Raw genomic sequence first — 19,397 nt, 5'->3', positions numbered from 1 at the left:
CACTTTGTGTTTTAGGGCATTTCCTGTTGCGGGCACTAGGCCTACTCACACAAGTGAGCTACCATTTGTATCGGGACACTCAGGGGAACCCTGGGTGGAAGGAAATTTGTGGCTCCTCTCAGATTTCAGAACTCTCTGTCACCAAAATGTGGGGAAAAACTGTTATTTGAGCCACATTTTGAGATTTGCAAAGGATTCTGGGTAACAGAACCTGGTGAGAGCCCCACAAGTCACCCCATCTTGGATTCCCCTAGGTCTCTAGTTTTAAAAAAAAGTACAGGTTTGATAGGTTTCCCTAGGTGCCAGCTGAGCTAGAGGCCAAACTCCAGAGGTAGGCACTTTGCAAAAAACACCTCTGTTTTCTTTGAGAAAATGTGATGTGTCCACTTTATGTTTTGGGGCATTTCGTGTCGCGCGCACTAGGCCTACCCACACAAGTGAGGTACCATTTTTATCGGGACACTCAGTGGAAAGCTGGGTGAAAGGAAATTTGTGGCTCCTCTCAGTTTCCAGAACTCTCTGTCACCGAAATGTGAGGAAAAACTGTTATTTTAGCCACATTTTGAGGTTTGCAAAGGGTTCTGGGTAACAGAACCTGGTGAGAGCCCCACAAGTCACCACGCTCCTCAACAGCTTATCTTGTGCACATTTTAGAAATACAAAGGTTTTCTTGATACCTATTTTTCACTCTTTACATTTCAGCAAATGAATTGCTATATAGCAGTATAGAATGAAAACCCACTGCTAGGTGCAGCTCATTTATTGGCTCTGTGTACCTAGGGTTCTTGATGAACCTACAAGCACTATATATCCCCGCAACCAGAAGAGTCCAGCAGACGTGAAGGTATATTGCTTTCAAAAATCTGACATCGCAGTAAAAAGTTACAGAGTAAAATGTAGTGAAAAATTTCAGTTTTTTCACCTCAATTTCAATATTTTTTTATTTCAGTTGTTATATTCTGTAGGAAACCCTTGCATGATCTACACAAATTACCCATTAATGAATTCAGAGTTTTATCTACTTTTCAGAATTGTTTGGGTTTCTGGGATCCAGCATTGGTTTTGCACCCATTTCTGTCACTGACTGGAAGGAGGCTGAAAGCAAAATAAATCGTAAAAATGGGGTATGTCCCAGTAAAATGCCAGAATTGTGTTGAAAAATTAGGTTTTCTGATTCAATTCTGTCTGTTCCTGAAAGCTGGGAATCTGGTGATTTTGGCACTGCAAACCCTTTGTTGGTGCCATTTTCAGGGGAAAAAACACAAGCCTTCTTCTGCAGCCCTTTATTCCATTTTATTTTTTTTAAACAAAATTTTCACTGTTTTTTTGGCTATTTTCTTGGCCTCCTTCAGTGGAACCCACAATGTCTGGTTACCTCTAGAATCCCTAGGGCGTTGGAAAAAAAGGACGCAAATTTGGCGTGGCTAGCTTATGTGGACAAAAAGTTATGAGGGCCTAAGTGCGCCCTGCCCCAAATAGCCAAAAAAAGGCCTGGCACCTGAGGGGGAAAAGGCCTGGCAGCGAAGGGTTAACTGCGTGGCTCGCTGTGAAAGATGAGGTACTATAGTTTGCTTGTGTTCTAAACAAATGTGATGTTGTACTTAAACTAGGAAGTGGCAATAGACTAAACTATTTTGCTCATAAAGTTAGCCCATGACCCTCGTGAGATTGTAGCCAGTGCACGAACACTCTTAGACGCCTGGGTTAGTTGCTGTCTGTCAAGGTATGAGCGCACATTCTATTTATAAAATACTGGTTGCAGAAATATCAGTGAAGAAAGTGTGCGTGTGGAACAACCTGAATGGGCCTTGAAGCAGGATAGTAACTCCTTCAGATGAGCTTGAATTAGTCCGTGTTAAAAAACGTATGCACTGTGCTTGTTACTCTTTCAAAGACAGGATACTGGTGACAGATTATCAGCATTCCTGGCTGGGATCCAGCCTGGGGGAAGCAATGTTTAACTGCCCAATAACGATAAAACTGCATTAAGGTTGGCAATATTTCTCAGTGCGGTTCTCATTTGGAATCCATCTTACTAGGATTATAAAATAGCCAATATTCTTCTTTGATGAATGGAAGATCGTCAATCAACATTTGAGAAACGTTGTTTCCATGTTTATCCAGTGGTGTAAACGACATTTTTTAGGTAAGAGGCCAGGTGTTGACCTTTAAGTCTGCAAACATTGCTACAATTTGCATTGCAATTATTAACATATGCTCAAACAACGTCTAGTCTTTTGATATTTTTTAACTGTGATTTGCCGCAGTGCTGTGGAAATTGAACTTAATACAAGTTCCAAAGTTGTTTTAAACCTGCTGGGGCAACTACGGCTAACCCTCTCTACTACTATGGTGCTATCCCTGCATCACCTGCTCACACAGAAGGAAATGTATGCTGTCCCACCATCGTAACAAATGAATGCTTAGAAAAGGTACAGAATACATCTGTTTGAAATGTCCCAGGCAGAAAAGATACATTTTGTCCACTCATACGCGAACACGGCCCTGGCCTCAAGAAATGGACAGACCAAGCTTATAATGGCTGATGTTCAAGGTGCTCTTAGAATCTCCTCGAACCTTTCGATAAATTGCACTCTACCCCCTTCCTCCCTAAAACGCCTCCACTCCCCACTCCTACCTTCTGTCAAGTGGGTACTATCAATGCTTTGCTTCCTACCCTCATATATTGCAGGAATTCCTTTAAAATCGGTATATTTCCTTAAATTCCCTCCCAGTGGCGTGATCTCCCTGTATTCATACCCAGGTGAAAGCCCCAATCCTCCATTTCGATCTACACAACCTTAGGATGAGGACACAAGCAGGGACAGACTGGTCTATAGGACATTCATGCAGTGCCTGAGGGGCTTGTCTGAAAGGTCAATGAGTGAGGCGTTTTGGGCTAGTTCTGGACCTGTTATAAGGTCTGGTGTGGTGCTTTTTACTGTTGATTTTTCTGATATCAGTACAACAAGCATGCAACAAGCACAAATCCATGACATATCCCTTAGCAGCAAAACACCTGTACAGCATGTCTTTACAAGGTCAAAGTGCAATCTTATTCACTAATGGGCCACTTTGATTTTGGTGACTGTATTATTAATGACGGAAACCTTTTGGCTCCTGATGGACTCCATAGAACTGTGACGTACGTGTTAGCGTGTGGTGAAGTGAATACATGTTTAGAATGTTGGGTTCGCAGTTACAAACATATGAATAAAGACATGTAACACACAGCTAAGTGTGTGGCATAGTCATTGGCGGGTACCCAGGCTGGGGACAAAGCTACAATTGGCAACGAAATAGGGGATAAGTAACCTGAAGATCGACAGTGCTGTCCCAGAGAGTTTGCTGTGGTCCAAGCACTGTCCATCCACTGAACTTCTGACGTGCAGGTTGCCGCCACAGTGGCTACCTCCCTGCTGGGCCCATTACCAGTTTTCCACTAGGTCTGTGGGTGAAAACCTGAGTTTCCACCCTATGGCATAGTGGGAAACATCCTACAGCATTGTCTCTGGCTCGTAATCGAACAGGCAATGCTGTGGGATGCAGGGTGCACCAACACCCTTGCAATGTTCACTGTCTTTTAAGCAGACACTGAACATTGCAATGCTGCTGGCAGGGGGCCCTGCATTGCCCATGCCAAGTGCATGAGCAGTGCAGGGACCCCTAGGGTCCCCTGCACCCATTCTCCACCGGCCTTTTCATGGCAGTGTTACCGCCATGAAATCACTGGCAGAGAACAAGGTCATAATCCCTAAGGCAGCACTGCTTGCAGTGCTGCCCTGGTGGATTAGGACTGCCACAACCACCAGACCTCCGGGATCTCTAATCCTGGCGGTGGTGGCAGTCCGACCACCGCACGACCTCCATGGTCATAATGTGGTGCTGGGACCGCCGCATTGGCAGCTGTCCGACTGCCACCACGAGTCTGGCGGTCAAGTGACAGCCAGACTCACAATGACCACCTAAGTCTGGAGTGAATTCTCATGGCTGCCAGAGCTGAAACATGTGCTTCAACAAGTTGCTGACATGGAGGCCACAGGTGCCCAAAGTGAGTAAGTCATGAATACGAAAAGTAAGCTGAAGCACAAGGTTGAAGGACGCAAAGTGATGTTTCCACTGAAAAAGAAGTTGTGCTTTTGGAGTGGATTTTCTTTTTCACTCAAAGGAAAATGTCCCATGTTGGACTTGGCCCTTTTTGCAGGGTCATCCCCAAACTGTTTGCCTCCTTCCTCCTATTTTTTCTGACCAGATGTGTGGGCTTTACGACTCTGGGCACCTTACCACTGCTAATCAGTACTAAAGTGTATATGCTCTCTGTGTAAATTGAATTGGTGGTTGGTTTATCCATGATGGATATATTTGATTTACTAGTGAGTCCCTAGTAAAGTACATTAGAGGTGCCCAGGGCCTGTATATCAAATGATAGTAGTGGGCATGCAGCACTGATTGTGCCATCCACATGAGTAGCCCTGTAAACATGGCTCAGACCTGCCACTGCAGAGTATGTGTGTGCAGTTGTAACCTGCCCATTACCTGGCAAGTGTACCCACTTGCCAGGCACAAACTTCCTCTTTTATACATGTAAGGCACCTCTAAGGTAGGCCTAGGTAGCCTTCTCGGCAAAGTGCAGTGTATGTTAAAGATGGAACATGTACTGATTTACATGTCCTAATAGTGAAATACTGCTAAATTCAGTTTTCACTGTTGCAAGGCCTATCTCTCTCATAGGTTAACTTGGGAGCTGGCTTTAAATATCCTTAAAGTGCAGTTTCCCTTTGAGAGCAGTTAGAAATATGGAGTTTGGAGTCTCTGAACTCACAATTTAAAAATACATATTTTAGTGAATGTGGTTTTTAGATTGTTAGTTTGATAATGTCAGTTCTAGAAAGTTGGCATTTTCATGCTTAAACCATTCTGTGACTCTGCCTACTTGTGTACTCCATGCCGGGGTCAGACTGGCATTTGGGCTGTTTGTGAATCTCTGCTAGACAGTGACACAAAGGGAGCTGAGGTATATCCTGCATATCCTGCTGAGCCATCTGGGCTAGAGTGGAGAGAGGAGTGGTCACTTACACCTGAATGGGCTGTGCCTGCCCTCACACAACAAAGTCTCCAACCCCCTATTGTGAGTCTGGAGCCAGGGCTGGGCAAGGCAAAATCTTGTGAACAACTGAGACTTTCCTCTGAAATTTGTATACTTTAAAAGCAGAAAAGGGTATAAGTAGTGAACTCAAAACCCCAGATTTTTAGATTATGTCTGAATTCAAGAGGAACCTCTTCCAAGGAGAAGAGCTGAAGAGCTGGAGGAGGAGTACGGCCCCTTTGCCTGTGACTGTGCTTTGATGGGTTGGGCTGCATTTGCTGCTTGTGCCTGAAAGAGAAAAAAGACAGGACTTTGTGGTATATTACTACTTGTGAAAAATCTCCAAGGGTTTGGACTGAGCTTGCCTCCTGTTATGAAGTCTCAGGTCCATCAAAGACTTCCTCTGCCAGCACATGGATTCTCTGCTGAGACTCCTGCCCTGCCAAGTGGTGCCCTATCCAGTCCCTGGGCTCTTGAGAGGTGAAGTTGGCAGAACAAGGACTGAAATCCATGTACAAAACACCATTCAGGAAAAAATTGGAAGCACCACCTGAGACGCAGCTGAAAAAAGATGTGCCACCGGCTTTGCGGCTTAAATCAATGCTCAACCTGCATCGCAGCTGGGAGATTGACACAACGCGGCTGGAGAAACGGTGCAACACCCGCTTGTAGCTGCTGATAACTACACAAACCCCATGCAACGCGGTTTTCCAACACCATGTGGCCAGATTTCTCATGTATCATCGCTGGGCGTCACAAATCAATGCAGGCATGCGCGGATTTGAGGTCCCCATCCAGAAACTGACGCATAACTCTCTTGCAGGAGAGAAAAACGACGCATTGTTGACCCGACAGGAGAAGAAACAATGCATGGCCTCACTTGCGAGTAAGGACTCGATGCGTCGCTGTATTTTTCAATGTATGCTCGCCGGTGCAGCTTTATTTTTTCTGCTAACCAGGTACTTTGTGTAAATCAATGTTTCCATTGTTTTCTATGGATTAAGACTCTTATTCTTTTGAAAATTCATACCCGACTTGTGTATGTTGGATTTTTGTCATTTTGTTATTGCTTGATTTAGACAAATGTTACCTATTTTTCTAAACTGATGTGGTTTCCATTTTGTAATGTTATCACTGTACTACTGTGTGTGTTGGTACAAATACTTTCCATATTGCCTTTGAGATAAGCCCAACTGCTTGTGCCAAGCTACCCAGGGGGCAACCAGGGGTTATCTAAGTGTGTATCTCCATTGCCCTGGACAGTGCAAACTGGCTGCCAACCAGAGACCCCATTTCTAACATCCCTCCATCGGACAGATATACAAAGGTTTTGGGAAGGAGAACGTTTTGTAATGGTTGCAAGGCAAAGGAAAATGTAAGTGCATCACTTCGAGAAGACAGAATTGCCACACGAACATTCCAGAAGCAACGCTTGACGCATACCATACCCACAAGGCCAAGCAACAACACCAGCTGAGAAAAATTTAGACCAAATGGAGTCAATCATGATCTAACTCATTGTCAAAAACTTATTCAGTATTAATGCCAAGAGAAAGTGAAGATGATGGTTGTCCAATGTTGATGTTTACCCCAGAAAAATGTGTTCATGTTGGACTGGCCACATGTAAAGATAATACCATTCAAAGAAAAGTTGACATGAAAAAGCACAAAAGTAATTCAAACATTGTCCGAAGATTAGACTGGAAATAAAAGAGAAATATAATGAGCTGTCTCAAATGCCACTATAGACGTTACTGAAAACTAAAGTATATACATGAGCTCCATCGACGCCATGGAAAACTGAAGGTTCATTTGTAGCCACCATGAAACACAAGAAGACAAAAGTGCAAGCGCCCATTCATATGCTTCAAGTTATATGCGTCAAGCGCCCAATAACTCAATTTCAGCACAGCTGATGATATGGGACTGATCTTAGTTAACTACAGCATGAATGCTCATCATGAAATAGTAAGTCAGGGCCATATGTACGAACACATTTTCCCATAGACACAGAATGGGTAAAACCCTTTGCTACATCTGGCCCTCAGTTCCCTTTGTTGTTTCAAGGGTTAGGAAAACTTAGGACAATGAATGTACAATTGCATATTAATGAGGATATCCTTCCCATTGTTTAAAGACACAGATGAGTTGCATTTCATTTACAAGATGCTGTTCAAAAGGAATTCAAAACATTACTTAAACATGATATCATTGAGCATTCTACTTTTCCAAAGTCATAGGTTTCTCCCAAGCAGTAGCACCCAAAAAGGATAACGAACTGCATACATTTGTTTGAATATATGTCAAGCAAGTAAGGCAATTGAAACAGAATGACCTCCAGCTCTGTACATTGCTTACATAGTAACACAATTGAATGGTGTGAAGGTCTTCTCTCACCTTGATTTAAATAAAAGATATAGGCCCTCATTATGTCACTAGCGGTAATGACCGCCTACCGGCGCAGCTGCCTAAACACCGTCACCGCGGCTACCTACCGTCCGCCATATTATGACCGTAGCCGGAATTCCACCTGACGGCTGTCAGGATTCCAGCTGCGGCCATGGTGGCAGACGGCGTTAAGGTGGTGCTGCTGCCAGCAGCAGCGCCACACCAGTAGACCGCTGCAGACCATATCATGACACAGCCTGGCGGTGTTCTGCTGGTAGACGCTGCTGCTGGCAGCAGCACCCCATCCCGTCTCCTGCCAGAGGACCCCCAGCAAGCAGGTAAGTTGGACGCTCCAACAGGGGAGGGGGCTGAGGGGTGTTGTGTGTGTGTGTGGGGGTGTGGGTGTATGTTTGTGTGTGCGTGCATGCTGGTGTGTGGCATGTGGAATACGTGTGTGCATGATTGGTTGTGAGTGTGCGTGTATGTTGTATTATGTGAATGCGTGGGTGTTTGTATGTATTTCAGTGTGTGTGGATGTGTGTGTGAATGGATGTATGCATGCGTGGGTGAATGTGGGTATGAGTGTGTGTATGCGTGTGTATGATGGTGCGTGAATGTGCATGTATGTCATGGGGGTTCTGGAGTGGGAGGGGGAGGGTGAGGATGGTTCTGGGGAGGGGGAGGGAGGAGGGGAAGACCCCTATCAGTGACAGGGAAGGAATTCCCTGTCACTGATAGTGTCTACCGCCATGGTTTTCGTGGCGTTAAGGATGCCACAAAAACCATGGCGGTATGTGGGGTCATAATCCCGCGGGTGGGACAGTGACGCCGCCTGGCTAGAGACTGTAGTCTCCAGCCCAGCGGCTGTTACCGCCCTGGTGGACAGAGTGGTACATTGGGGGTTTTGCTCGGGCCAAACAGCCATTGTCATATTTTGAGGAAAAGTACCGCCAGCCTGTTGGCAGTACTTTTATCCAAAATACTGCCGTCTGCCAGGGTCGTAATGAGGGCCATAATCAGTTGGAACATGAGGAGAATTGCAGGTACAAACTTTTCTAAACATATTGGTCTATTTCAATATAAAAGATTAAGGGCCTGATTTAAATCTCGACGGATCTTGATGGATGGAATATTACATTACAAAAGTGACAGATATCCTGTGCGCCATATTATGATCTCCATAGGATATAATAGTATCGTAATATGGCAGACGGGATATTCATCACATTTGTGACGGAATATTCCCTTCTGCCTAGATCAGAATCAGGCCCTAAGTTTCAGTGTGTCATCAGCTTCGGTCATTTTTCAAGATATCATTTGATGCATCATACAGCCTGTCATGAATGCTTTCAGCTTTAGTGATGGCATATTAATTTTCAGAGCTACACAGAAAGAGCATGATAAAGTTCTCTAGGAAGTGTGTCATTTACTTGTTGGTGCAGGTTCAACTTTGAAAGCTGAGAAATGTGAATTCCATAGGACAAAGCTAAAGTTATTTGGCCATATATTTTCTGATGGGGGTATGACACCCAATCCAGCTAAAGTGCAAGAGTTGTCAAATGCCAGTCCCCCACAAAATGTTTCCATGTTATGTTCATTCCTTGGCATGGCCAGTTACTATTATTACAGATACATATGAGACCTTGCCACTATGAGTGCTCCATTAAAAGACTCAACAAAAAATAATTTTTCATTTCATTGGTCATATGAATGCAAGCAAAGCTTTATGAGAATGAAGCAATCTATCAAGAATGCTGCTAAAATGGCATATTTGAATGCAAAGCTTCATACAGATCTTGTTTGTAATGCTAGCTGAGTTGGGTTAGGTGCAATCTTTGCACAGCACAGTGGAAACTCAAATGCTCAAAGACATATTGTGGTATATGAAAGCAAAAGTTTATCCTAAACTAAACTTACTTATTTACAAACTGAGAAAGAATGTTTAGAAGTGGTGTGGGCTTGTGAACATTTCCACATGTTCTTATATGGAAAGCCTTTGACGCTTGTGATGAATCATCAATCATTGTTGACTATTTTTGGCAATCCAAAGGCCAAGATTCCTCCTCACATTGAGCGTTGAGGTGTACAATTACAAGAATACAACTACACAACCATGCACCATCCAGGGAAAGATCAAAGCCCTGCCAACTACTTCTCCAGATTGCCATACAGCGTCATGGTACCCCTTCCAAAATGACTGAAGCCTACATACATTTTATTGTGAAATCAAACACACCAGCTGCCATTTCATTGGAGCAAATTGCCACTGCCTTGACTCAAAATTGTGAACTGTTAAACATGTCAGTCTTGGAACCAGCACACTTGACCTCTTGCCAGTGACAGTGAATACAAGGAATTAAAAAATGCCAAAGATAAACTGTCCATGACTCAAGCGGGCATTATCTTGAGTGGTTTGAGAATTGATTATTCCTGGAGAGTCTGCGATGATAACAGAAAATTGGAGTGGCCCATGAAGGACATCATGGAATCGTTTCCACAAAACGTGGTCTCAGAGACTGGTTTCTTCATCTCAATGAGATAGTTGAAAAGAGTTGAAGATCTGTCATCTATGCAACTGCCTGTCATCGAAAACCACTCAACACACCTAAAGCATGTCAGAGTTGCCAAAAGAATGTATTCGAAAGGATTGCTGTTCACTTTTTCTGTCCTCTTGACAATGGAGATCACCTGATGGTGATTGTTGATGAATACTCCCATTTTCCATTTGAGATCTCTCATTAATCACTCAAGTGAGAGTTAATGAGAGATTAGATGGCATTTTTGTGACATGGGGTGTCCCTCAGATCCTAAAATCTGACGTTGGTCCACCTTTCAAAATTCAAGATTTCAAAGATTTTCTCAGTCATCTAAAATTAAAAAATCACCTCTTTGGCCACATGGCCTTGTTGAAAGTTTCCTGAGTGCATTAAATAAAGCTATTCAGTGTGCTGTATTGGAAAAGCTCAATATTAAAACTGTCTTGAATTGTACCCTGAAAGCTTACCGTTCAACCTCTCACTCGACCACAGGTGAAAGCCCTGCAGCTTTAATGTTCGGGAGATCCGTAATGACCATGTTATCTCAACTGACCAAAAGAAGATCAAGTATTGAGGAAGAAACCTGTACCGAAGACTTGGATCGTAAAAGGAAAATGAAGACCTATGCAGACAAGCTATGACATAGAAAACACTGTTTTCACTAGAGGAGTTTGAGTGGTTGTCTGTCAGTTGAGAAAACATGTGTCTATTGCTCCATTCCATGCAGAGCCATTCCATATCGTAACCTGCAAAGGACACATGGTGACTGCCCAACATCTTGGTAAGTCTATTATGCAAGATTCATCGCATTTCTGGCAAGTATCTCACTACTCCCAAGACACTGATGTCAATGCAGAGACTGGTTCCTAAAGGATAATTGAAAAATCCCTGACTGCTTTTGCTTCTGCATCGCGAGTGCAGATCGTGGACACTTATATTGCTGGTTCCCAGTTTCCGAAGACATTCAGGTCAAGTATTCAGAGCACCACTCAGGCTCATCACAGAACTATGAGTGTGTATATTTGTGTAAATTTTTTTATTTTTATTTAAAGGTTGGATGTAGTGTTGTGTGAGCTATTAGTGTTGGAACCCTTTTGGCTCCTGATGGACTCTACAGACCCGTGATGAAAGTGTTAGAGCATGGTGAATTCTATCCAAATCAGACCCTGAACACCAGGGTGGTAACATATCACTGGAAGAAAGGGAAGGGGAGAGAAACAAACCCTGGGCTTGGGTATATGTGCTCCAGAGGAGCACATCGGAATCAGCTTGACTGAAGCCTTCTTCAGTTGCTGTCGGATCACCTAATGACAGAAGGGCAGTATTCATGTACTTCAGTATAGAAAGTCACTTGCATTGTTTAATGCCTTCACTCCAAACGAATTTAGGAGGAATGCCTGAAACTATCTCCATCGTCATGGGTAAAGGTGAAGTCCAAACACAGGAGTCTTACACACTACAGAAGGAAAAGCATACAAGCAACTGCAGAGCAGATTAGGAAAGGAACCCAAAATGAGGGAAAGAGGAAAACAATAAAAGTAAGGGTACATAAAGGTGTGAACCTGATTTAGAATATAGCGGAAGGAACAACAGCAGACAGTTGCCAGGCAAAGTGTTGTCCTCACACTGTTTCATCGTACTGACTACCTCTGGTGACCCAGAAATGAACAGCTGGAAAAGTTTCCTGAGAACCACTAGAATGTCGACCACCTCTCTGGTATATGTTCTATTTCCCTGTCTGCCAGGGTTGCCATGATGGTTTTATACTGTGAAACAAACCCCACAAATAAAGTAATATGCCCGGGGAAAGCGCAGCATGTCTCAATGAGTTTTACCTAAGCTTAACTTGCTAATGACATGAATCCTGACACTTTGAAGTCTGGTTGCACATCTAAGAAGGCTTTGAGGTATGCCATTAGGCAATAGTCACATTACCAGTGCCAAATATAACACAACACACAAGGCTTGGCTAACATCAGGTTAAAACTCAATCTGATTGTATTAATATATAAACCAATTCCATTCAGCCTACTACTAGTCCTATCTACGTCTGAACCATTATATCCACTGCTTTCGTGAGCCAGTACAACTAACCTACTCTTTATTGTTTCTAAATCTGTGTGGTTTAAATCTGTACATATGGCTGTCCACCATTTATAGCTCTATTCCATCATTTTGTACACTTCAATGATATGTTTGTTTCATGGGTCAAACCTGGCCTTGAAGCAACATGTATGTAGAAGATAAATAAATAATTGAACAATGCTTACATAGTGTATACTGCTTCTATAAATTTAGTTCTATGGAAATTTTTACCTTAATGCAAACAAGGTTAATTTGATTTATTTTTGTGATTTTATACAGTGTGGACATGGCCTGTGGGCCATGTATGTAAGAGAAAGCTTTACAATATAGCAGAACGTATCAATAATAAAAAGAACATATACATGTAACATTAAAGGTGGAGGGAATGCCAGGTTAGCCTCCCTCTGAGGTAAAGCTCTTCATATGTATTTGCTGCAAACATAGCAGTGACAGACTGGTGGTACAGTACCATGAGCTGAATAACAATTGTTTGTGTTGGTTGAGGTTAGCCTGCACCTGACGGCGCTTAAGGTGGTAGGAGCACGTTAGGCCATATGTTGTTCAGAGAGAAGAGCTTTGAGGTCTTTTTTGCAGGTGTCATGAGATGTTCAGATGGATGCTCACTGGGAGAGAGTTCCACAATCTTTTGGCTCTTCCAGAAAAGTATTTACTCATGTATCACTGGTATTTGAAGTTGGGGGAGTTTGAGGAGGAGCAATTTAGTGTTTCGTGAATCTCTGCTGGCACCCAAGATTTTCAGTTTTCCCAGAGAGGTGCGAGGGTAAAGATGAGTGCAGAGCTTTCTGACTAATGCGGACAGTTTAAAATTGACCTCTAGCTTCTATGGGAAACCACTGAAGAGAGCATAGAATGGGCAGATGTGGTTGCATTTCTTGTGTCCTGTCATGAAGCAGGCTGCCGCATGTTGGACTGCTCTGAGAGGACCTAGGTGAACTTTAGGAATGCCAGAAAGGGTGAAATTCCATAGATGAGTCTGTGGAGAACAAAGGCCTGGACAACAGATTAAGGAAGTGTCCATGTATGAGGTTCCCGATTTCTCGAAGAAGCCTTCGCTGGAAATAGGCACTCAGAGCCATGGAGGAGATATGGTGCTGGAAGTTCAGACATCTGTCAAGGGTGAATCCCAAAGATTTGACATTCTGAATGATGGAAGAGTGACCACTCATGTCAGAGAGGAGATCCATCCAGTCTTTGATCAGTGGGTTAGCCTTCTCTGGAGCGATAAGAGGAAATTCTGTTCACCCTGGGTTTAGTTTGAGGTGGTTGTTAGCCATCCAATTTGAATTCTATTCTGTCTGCTCGATAAGTGGGTGCACTCTTCTTGGCATGAAACCTTCAGGTAAATTTGGGTGTCATCGATGTATAGGTGAAAGAGGTTTGTACAGAGCGGTTCGAGTTAGAGGTTGAAAAGGTTTGGTGAGAGAATTTAACCTTGCGGAATCCCTTTTTGCAGGCTGGTTGGATCTTACACAGCGTTACCAGTTTTTACAATATGGGAGCGGTTAGCTTGATGGTTCAGAATGTCTAGCAGCACCCGATGATTTACTGTGTCTGTGTGCACAAGTAGACAGCAATTGTCCATTTCTAGGATGTGGAGGGCGTCGTACACAATCTGTAGAACTGCAATCTCAGTGCTGTGGCTCTGACAGAATCCTGATTAAAGGGAGTTTGTTGTCCTGGATGTGGGATGGCAGTTGGGAGGCTACACAACTTTCAATCACTTTGCCTAAGAGAGACACAGTGGATACTGGGCAGATGTTGAAATTGTCAGGTTCAAGACATTGTTTTTTTAGGAGAGGAGAAATACAACCAGTTTTATACAGTCTGGTTAAGAGCCCTGATCGAATGATGAGTTAACCAGGATTGTCCAAAATGGGGAGAAGCAGTTTGACTTAGGATTTATGGATGGAACCTTAAATTGCACTGCAAAGAAAGATAAAGGGTTTTACCTTTCATAGAGTTCATAGTAAATCTTACTCATAGATTGAGGAAAAAGGACAGTGGCTGTAGTGCCTTGCAGGGCAGTACCTCTTTGATTATCTTGTTGACTTTGGAAGGAAGGAAGATGTTAATGACTTTTTTTGTCACAGAACTCTTTGAAGTTATTCCATAGGATCTCTGATGCCTCAAATATTTTTTGAGTCTAGGCTGTATCCAGGAGGGATCTGATCATTGATGCCTTGGCTGAATAGGTGTGGCCTTTCTATTCGTGTCTCACAGTATGAAGCGTTGTTACATTTAATGGGGAGGGTGCTCGTTGACAGCCTTTCTCCAATTTTCTGATGCTTTTTCTCTCTTTGTAGTTGGCATTGGAGTACTAGGGGCAAGGTGTTTTGTGTCTACTGTATTTGCTCTTGAGGGTGAAAATTCCTTGATCAGAGAAGCCATGCAGGGAAGGTGAGGTTTGATAGGGGTAAGTTGGGCATGGTTTCCGTATTAATGTTATTGGAATCTCTGAAGTAGATTTTTCTTTTTTCAGTCGACCAAGGGTTTTCTTGTTTGATATAGACTCTATGAAGGGAATCTGTTGATGATATGATCAATCAACCAGGATGGGGTCACTGGTTGAAAGCTGCAGTGATATGGAAATGATAATAAAGAGAGTGGAGCCGTTGTACTGTTTTGGTTTCTGGCAGTGCTGGTGGAGGTCATTGTCTCCTAGAGAGTTGCCAAGTGGTCCCATGGTTTATTTCCTTTAGAACCCCAGTGGACGTTGAAGGCACTGAGAAAGAAAATGTCCTCAGAGCTGATTAATTGTGCTGTGAAGAATTCCACACACTCTTAAATGAAGATGTTGGTAGAAAATCACATTTAACCTGAGGAAAGAGGAAGCTTGTGAGATGACTATTAGTGATAAACATTTAAAGGATTGAAAGAGAGTGTTGGGGAGTAGTATGGAGCTCAGGTATTTTCTGTATATGACCTCTAGGCCTCCACCTTGCTTGCCTTCCCATCAGTCCTCAGAATGGAGTAGAAGAGGGGTAGTAGTAGCTGAAGAACGCAGTTTGAGATGTCACTCAGCCAGGATTTTGTGAGGATCAGAATGTTGACGTTCTGTTCTGCGATCGTGTCTGAGATCTCAAGCAACTGTTTGACTGCAGAGCAACAGTTGTGCAACATGCAAGTAATGGAGGAACTGGTGGGTTTGTGTTGAGGTTGCCCAAGAGGAAGGGTAGGGATATGGTTCAGGTTAGAGGATGAGTTGTGATTTTGGGTGGGGAGGGGGAATGCATTTTGCGTGAGGTTCAAGATAATGGTAGGGATGGAGATGGTCATTTTGTGTGTATGGCTAGGGGTCTGAGTGATTGTAGCAGTGGTGTTTTCATAGCTTTTTACAAGGTTTTGTATTTTGTACTCTTTGAGTGGGGAGTATGCCTGTTTAGGTCTGAGGGAATGATTTTACAGAGGGATTGTAATCAGATAGGGGATCTTGGCCTATGCCAGATGAGTTGCATCACATTTGTGAGAGGTGATATGGTTGTTGAAATGAGAGAATGCCTGGGTAAATATGTCTATTTTCTTTGTGAGGTAAGCTGTAGAGGAAATAGAACATTTCCTTACTGAGGGGCAGAACATCCTTCAACACTTCCTTGAAGAAGGCAAGTTTGCTCACTTAGTGCAGTCTATTTTTGCTACCTGTCTTTGCAGGCAGTGGGCTGAACTAGTCAGGGGAAGGGGCGGGTCAGTGAGGAAAGTAGACAGCTACTTCCTATGAAAAATGTTGAGCACCTGTACTTTGGCACTGCTGATGGGGGTGGGGAGGGCATTACAACCAATTATCTCCAGTATGATAGGAGAAAATCCAGCTCAGTAAACTTCCTTTGATCTTAGTCCCCTGCAGCCCATTTTTAAGCATTGTGTGAGACACTAGTTTAAAGGCCACCAAAGATCTGAAGAAGGATCAGCGCTGCTAATGAAATATTAATAGTTTCATGGAATGGTCGAAGCCCTACTTGAATAGATACTAAAGAAGCAGTCTCTCCAATGAAAGTAGAAATTTACGTGCCTCTCTCTTGGGATTACTGGTAACAAAGGCGTAATTCTATAGTTGCATAAGGATGGCTTCTTCAGTACGCAAATCACATTTTTTACAGTCAAGAGAAACTAAAGCAGGAGTAAAGCCACAAATCGTAAAGTACAAACACAACACGTGCCATTATGAGAGCCTGGTTTAGCCACATTTATTATTTGAATAGTTTGATCCGGTGGTAAGTTGCTGAATTTAGTTCACAATTTCTCCAAGCCCAAGGTCATACCAGGAGTACATCTCAATTGATCGCATGGATATACAGCATCACTGGATTCTATGGAGTCACGAATCGAAGCCCTTTGTCCTTAAAAAAGGCACAAATACATTCACAGAGGGAAAGAGGAGAGGAATCCTCTGAGTATTAAGGTACATGACAAATTTGAACTATCTTGAACATCTTTTGGAAAGGGATACTAGCTTCTGATAATCATAAGGAGTAGAACTGCGCCTGACCTTTTCCTACCTCTCTTTTGTCACCTCTTTAGACTTGTGAATACTTGGACTTAGCAACTTAACTAATTGCAGCACCAAGGTCCCTCTAACAACTTGCAAGCTTGTTTTGATTCCAACAGAAACTGGCATGCCAGGGGTAGAAGATAGGGGTGGGCCTAACACGAGTAATTTCATTTAGTGTAAATATGCAAAATTACTGACAAACTGCATTAATTTATATGTAATTGTTGTACCTGGCCCTATTCACAGGGTCATCCCCAAACTTTTTTCCATCCACCTCCTATTCTTACTGATCTCTTGTTGTTGGCTCTAGGACTCTGGGCACTTTATGCCTGCTGATCAGTGCTAAAGTGCAGGTGCTCTCCCTTCTAAAGTTGGTAAGATTAGCTTACACCTAATTGGCACATTTAATTTACCTGTAAGTCCCTTGTACAGTGGTATCCCTATACTCAGGGCCTGTAAATTAAATGGAATTAGTGGGCCTGCAGCGCTGCTTGCGACACCCACAGAAGTAGTCTTTCAAACCTGTCACAGGCCTGCTAGCGCAGGGCATGCGTGCACAGTTTACTGCCCCAGGGGCATCGCATCAAAATTTACTTGCCAGGCCTAGAACTCTCCTTTTACTACATGTCAGTGACCCCTTAGCTAGGCCCTAGCTAGTCCTATGCACAGGGTGCTACGTATGTAAAAGACCTGGCATGTGCCTGGTTGTGTGGCCTGTCCTGGTAGAGACAAACAGCCTATTTGGTTTCTCACTGCTGTGAGTGCTGCCTTGCTCACAGGATTGCATTGGAAATGCCCTACCTTATGTCTAAGTGGTATGGTCTGAGATATGAGGGGTGGAGTAGATATGTTTGGTATGGTTGTAATGGGGGTGAGAAATGTTGCTTACTGGTGTAGGTGGATTTTTCATTACCATTATAGAAATGCCACTTTTAGAAAGTGGGCATTTCTCTGTGCTTATGACGCTGGTGTTTTACAGCTTGACTCAAATCCACGTCTGGGACAGAGTGACAGCTGGGCTTTGTGCATACTTTTCAGACAGCCTGTACACAGGGAGGGCTGAAGTGTCACTGAGGTGCATCTGCATATTGAATGCTCTTCCTGGGCTGAGAGAAGGAGAGGCGGGGCACACCTGCACTTGTGAAGGCTGTGCCCTGGCCTCACACAAAAGGTTTGTTTACCCCCCCACAGATGTCTGGAGCCTGTGCTGGAGTAGAAAGGGGACACTCCTAGAACCGGTTAAGACTGGTTGGAACCTCTTTTCCCCCTTTCGTAAAAGTTGTGCAAAACTGAGTATAAGTACAGGGGGTTTCCCCATGCTAAGGGGACACTAATGGACTACTAAATTGGACACAGGATGCTGCTGGAGGGACTTGCCAGGAACTGCCATTGGACTGCTGTTGGTGTGCTGACTTGTGACCTGCTGGTTTACTAGGAGGAACTGCCACTGTCTGCAACCCTTTGTGCTGGCCTGTTTGTTTGGGCCCTACCACCCTGTGCCCCCTATTGCTTTGTCCAGAGGCTTGGTGTTGTGTCCCCTGTTCCCCCTGCAATGTTATTTATTTTAAAGCGCTGGAAGGGTGCTTGATCTGCCATTCCCCCAGCTCATGAGGAGCACTGGATTTGATAAGGAAGTGATTGGAGAGTGCTATACTTCAGAGCACCTGCCTTTCCTGTTTTTCTGGCGGGGGTGCTGCTTTTTGTTGATTGCCTCAAGCACGAGTAGAACAGAATCCAGAGCAAGCGTGCTCCTTGTGGTGCCCCTGGGGCAAGGAGCACTGAGGAAAGTGCCCCCAGGGCACAGGCAGGCACCTGTTTTGGTGCTTCACCGCCACAGCCCGAGTCTGGAACAAGCGGTTCTCTCCCTGTGTGAAAGACCCACTGACAAGGACTTCATGAGGCCAGATGAGTGGCCATGTTTGTAATGCGCTCCAGGAGAAGTGCCCTGCCACACATAACTGCTTCTTTCGCTTGGAGGGGAAGCAGCATTAGAGAGGGGAGATTGCTGCTGGCTGGGCAGGTGAGAAGGCCTCCCAGCCCAGAGAGGGCTTGATGGCCGGGCCGCATTGTTAGTGAGGGAGGCGCAGGGTCTCCCACAATGTGGGAAACCGGGCACTCCTCTGGACCCCACTGGACAGGGGGAGGATACCTCAATGGAGGCCCCACCCAGCTGAGGGTTACTTGTTTGAAGCGGCCGCTGTGAGAGGAGTTGGGTCGCCTCCCACCCAAGAGGCGAGCTTTTCATTTCTCTTCTTCCGCCTCCCCCCTGGAGAAAAACGGAGGACCTTGTTTTTCTTGGGGCTGTGATTTGGGGGATGGACAGAAGCCTCAACGGAAGTCCTGTCTTACCAGGGGTCACTCTGCACCCCTAAGGAATCAGAGTGCAGGAGCTCTGGGATTGTGACACGGACGTCCCTGTTTTCCATCCTCATTTTGTGTGGTGGCGCCTGGTGTAGGGGTAAGGTGTACCTAACATTTATGATGTATGGAAATGCTCTTACAGTCTGTGCATTCATGGTGATGTCTTGGCATTTCCAATAAGGTTTACTGCATTCTTGATGATGTCTTGGTAGTCCTGATAATCTGATTATGCTGACCTATGCCACATTGGAATGTTTGATTTTATGTGCATTCACAATGATGCCATGAGCTTTTCTGATGTTTCAGTTTTTATGGGCATTCATTATGTTGTATCTGTGACTATGTGTTTGTCATGACATGTGTATCTTCGGTATAAGGACAACCTGACTACTGCTTATGCTGCAGAGTAACCAGTAACCTGTGTGTTTCATGT

The sequence above is a fragment of the Pleurodeles waltl genome, chromosome 7 (assembly GCF_031143425.1).
Source record: "Pleurodeles waltl isolate 20211129_DDA chromosome 7, aPleWal1.hap1.20221129, whole genome shotgun sequence".
Taxonomy (NCBI): Eukaryota; Metazoa; Chordata; class Amphibia; order Caudata; family Salamandridae; genus Pleurodeles; species Pleurodeles waltl.
Note: the sequence above shows the minus strand (reverse complement) of the source record.